Source organism: Micromys minutus, assembly GCF_963924665.1.
Source record: "Micromys minutus genome assembly, chromosome: 28".
Classification (NCBI taxonomy): domain Eukaryota; kingdom Metazoa; phylum Chordata; class Mammalia; order Rodentia; family Muridae; genus Micromys; species Micromys minutus.
In genome coordinates this window covers 21,153,503-21,158,091 of record NC_137963.1, presented here as the reverse complement: position 1 = coordinate 21,158,091, position 4,589 = coordinate 21,153,503, and positions in this window count along the sequence as shown.

Here is a 4,589-nt window from a genome sequence, read left to right as displayed (position 1 = left end):
GGGCCTAAGAGGATTAAAAATAAAGCTGTACTTTTTTTTCCTTGCCCTCGTCTACCAAGTTTTGATGCTTCTGGGAATACGGAAAACTCTATTCCAAAGGAGGACTGACCTGTCCAAGATTCTACCTTCTACAGGTGGGACCAGGATTATTTGCTGGGTTCACTTATCCTCCAGAGGAAAACAGACTCCTGGTGTCCATCATGTTGGAGTTTGTTTGTTGTTGTTGTTGAAAACCAGTGTTTCACACCCTGAGAAATGCAAACAAGAACCAAGCCATTCTGTGTTTAATTTTCTTCTCAGTTTGTGGGCCAGAGAATAGGTTATTTTTTTTTTTTTTTTTTTTTTTTTTTTTTGCCAATATGACTTTATGCTCTTTGAACCATGGATCTTTAAAACAACAATGCATTTGATTACTAATTGTAATTACACTGTGTTCATTGATCAATTGTAATGTTCTGGCTGTGGTGGGATGGCAGCTGGAGAGATAACTAGATGGAATGTTCAGAAAGGAAAAAAGAGAAGCCAAAGGAACTTTCTAGCAGAGTTTTTGCATGTCTCAGTGTATTTGATGCATATGAGTCAATAACTCCAATCTAAATGCTTTCATATACATATATGGAAAGACTAGACTCATCCTTGACGTGAAAGCCCCTGGCAGTGTTACCTGGTCCTGAGAAATTTCCAACGTTATGGTAGATATTTAAGGAGAGCAATCCATTCAGAGTGAGCTCAGTCTCGGAAGTCAATAGCTGTTGCATTTTTCTGGTTGCTAAATTTAACCAACAGAGTTCTCAGCGCCAAGTGTTGTGGGAAACATTGGCATACTGGATTCAATGTTCAGATGTTTCACTCAACAAGCTCAAGACAAAACAGCACCCTTGGTTTTCTCCAAGTGCTGATTATCATTATCTGAGTTCGAGTCTTTGAGCCTTTTAAGGAGGTGGGGGTAGGGAGGCCTGCCAGGATTCCCTGGACCATGGAAGATGGAGTACTGGTAGGAAATGAAAGCATGCCAAGACTGCGGGGGGAAATTCATGAATGATGCCACCCAAGTAATTAGCCTGAGGTCCCGATGACCTTTAGCACATCCATCATACGGTAGCTGTGCATTTGACTGAGAAGGGCTTGAATATGACTGTACTTCATGCTAAGTGAAATTGTAGGCATGACAGATGACAATTAATATTACTTTTGCCCCTCAATCAACGAGACTTGACATAGTTAATTACTTGCTGGGTCATGGTGAATTGTCTTGCTTCAAAGATTGGGATGCACTGTTTTTCCAGTTATGGTCCTCCAGTTAGCATCCCTGCATTTGGGTTACTCAGGTGTTTATTGCAGTAAGTTTGGACTTCTCTCCAACTCTGACCAGCATCCCCCCATCCTAGCCTGCACATACAGAGCCACAGGCCTGGTGAGCAAGGTATTGCTCCTTGTGTGCAGAACTGGAATGAGAAATCAAGCATCTTTGTCCATGCAGTCATTGGACAGCATTAATGAAGAAAGCCTGTAGTAAGTGCTTCTGTGACCCCCTTCCCTCCTGTATCAGTACACACCGGACAAGCAAGCCTTCCCCAAGGGCTTCTCAGAGTCTGAATCTGTTCAGACACTTGTTACTCATCAGACCCACAACAACCCTGCACAGTGGATATTATCTAAGTTTGCTGAAGAAGTAAGGGAAATGAAAGCAGCCATTTCCAGTCCACCCTGAAACAAATCAGCACTGGGAGGCTTACACACCCCTCACAGCATGGAATCTGGGTCAGGAAGAGTCCCATTGGTATAACTAGTCCTTCCACAGCTGAGGGAGAGATTTCCTGAGAGTACTGAAGAGATTCTGATGACCCCGTCTCCCCTCATAGCATAGTTCAGTCGTATGCATCAGCAGAAGCAGCGTGTCAGCACTGGGTCCCACTGACTAGGGGTCTTGGCTCCTCAGGAGGGACTGCATAACTAAACAGCGTCCTTTGCTGGCTGAGCCCCTGTTCAGGTATGCCTGAGCTGTCCAGCATGGCCACCGTGTAAATGTCAAGTAAACATCAAATTCAAGTGCAGTCTAACCATTGTCCTGGAACTGTTTGCTTTAGATATAATAGTTAGCAGGAAGAGGAGGTGAGGCAGGGAGAGAATGTATGTCATTCCGTAAAAGCAAAACACGAACATGGTGGGCCCTCCCTCTGCCAACGTGTTGAAAAGATCAACGTCAAATAAATAAAAAGCCTGCACTTCATGCTGTAAAACCAAGTGTGTTCTTCAGCTTGTAAAAAAAAAAAAAAGAAAATTAGATGAGGGAACTTTTTCCAGTCAATCACACAGCAGCAAGTCATCCTGTTGAATTTGTGACTCACAGACTCTGTGTCAATAGACAGATGAGCGAGCCCAGCATTATGACTTCACTGGGGGATGAAGCAGAAGTTGGGGGTGAGGCAGGGCCAGCTTTAAATGGGCTCTGAGCTCTGACAATAAATAGCCAAGGAAGCACTGAACACTGGATAATCACATCCATTGTTCTTGTGTATTTCTTGCCTGTATCCTAGGAAAGAACTAATTTAAATTTGACTTCATCCTTTTCTGCCTTATGTTCAAAGGCTGCGGTCCTTACCTGGGTTACAGCTGACAGAGCGTCTCTTTTCCCTATCCTCACAGCAAGCAGAGGTCTGCATTATTTTACTTGGTTATTATTACATCTTTTGAGATAGGGTCTAATGTAGGCTAGACTGGCCTTAAACTCAATATATAGCCTAGGGTGATCGCGAACTTCTGATCTTCCTGTTTCTGCCTCCTGAGTGCTTGGGTTGTACAGGTATGCACCATTCATTACGAGGTGTGCTTATTTATGTGGTGCTGGGAATAGAACTCAGGACTTTGTACATGCTGGGCAAGTATTCTACCAACTGAGCTACAACTCAAAGCCTTTATTTTATATATATTTTTTGTAGTGCTAAGATATGATCCTAGGGCCTTATATCTGCTAGGCTAGTGGGGGCCATAGTACCGAATGACACACTTTGTGTTATTTGAGCTAATATTGAGGCCCATAGAGGCTAGGTGACTTTGAAAGCATCTATCTAATGATTTTAACCTACCCATCACTGGCTTCAGTATCTACTTCTGTGTTAAATCTTTGTTTTTCCTTTTGTATTTTAATATAGAGTTTCATAAAGCCCAGGTTGGTCTTGAACTCTTAATTCCACTTCGAGAGTGTTGGGATCATAGGTGTGTGCCACCAAGCCTAGCTTTCTGTGCGTCTTCTCATTTTGCTGACCTACTGTGTGCCAGTCACTGGCTTAGGTGCTGGCATGTCCCAAATAAGTAAGACATACTTCCTGTCTTTGAGGAGCTCCAGGACCAGCTAAAAAGCTCTTGGAATTTAAGATAGTTGTGCTGTGATTGCATTAGACTGCAGGAAAGTTAGTTCAGATGAAAGAAAAAAAAAAGGGCTAAGAGACCAGCCACGTATTTGCAGATGTCTCAGGAATGGCCGTGTGGACAGAAAAGCCACAAAGAGATAATAGATTGTGGAGCAGCATACAGGGAGCAGAAACCACTGACGTGGAGACAGAGCTTCAGCCTGTCAGCTGTTGGATGTCCTAGGCAGCAGAGAGAGGCTTAATGTTTGCTTCTGTCTCACCACAGAGCTGATGTGTGCAGGGAAGGGGCCTAGCTGCTGAGGGGAAAGGCCTGAGCCCTAGTCTGGACTTGGCTGTTACACATGTAAGCTTGGGTTAGTCCTCCATCTGCACAGTGGGAGAGGGAAATGGGCAAGTCTAAGGCTCACCCAAGCTAGGTGTGCATGGACGACTGAGTCCTCAGCCATTGGTCTGGCTGACCCCAGCCGAGGTATCCCCAAGGTAAGAAATCCTTGGACTTCAAGCATGTGCCATGCTTTAGGGTTTTTGAGATAGGCGGGTCTCAAACTCTCTATTTTAAGGATGGACTTGATCTTTGATCCTTTTTTTCCCACCTCTGAGTGCTGTGATTAAGGACATTTAAAACTGTGCCTGGTTATTGGATGCCAGGGAGAGACCCCAGGGCTTTGCGCATGTGTGGCAGTCCACCAGAGTCTGTCCTAACCCTCTTTGCAACTGTACTATAAAGACCAAGTCAGAAAATATCCTTGAGATAGTCACGGTAGCTTGACCTGCAGTCCCAGCACATGGGAAGCTGAGGCAGGAAGATGACCGTGAGTTTGAGGCTAGCCTGCGATGGAGTGAGAGCTTTTGCCTTCATTTTAGCGCGAGTTCTCATTTCTTCTTCCTTTCTGTGCTCTCTGCATTCTCCATGCTCTGGGAAGTTGTCAACATATGGAACAGGTTTTCTTGCCATCCCTGCTCTCTCTCGTTTTTTTTTTTTTTTTTTTTTTTTTCTTAATGGCCAAGTTGTTTCTTGAAAGTGCATGGCCAACTCTTTACTGGAGTATAGTTTCAAAATTTTTTATTTTGGCTATTTGTTTCTCGTCAAACCTCTACCAGGCCCTGAAATCGAGGGCGCTCCATTTACCATTCTGAATGTCTCTCCTGATTGTTGGCAAACCTTGCATTTCTATTGTAGTCTGCCTGAAAAAACAAACAGGAGAGTTAACAGCACTC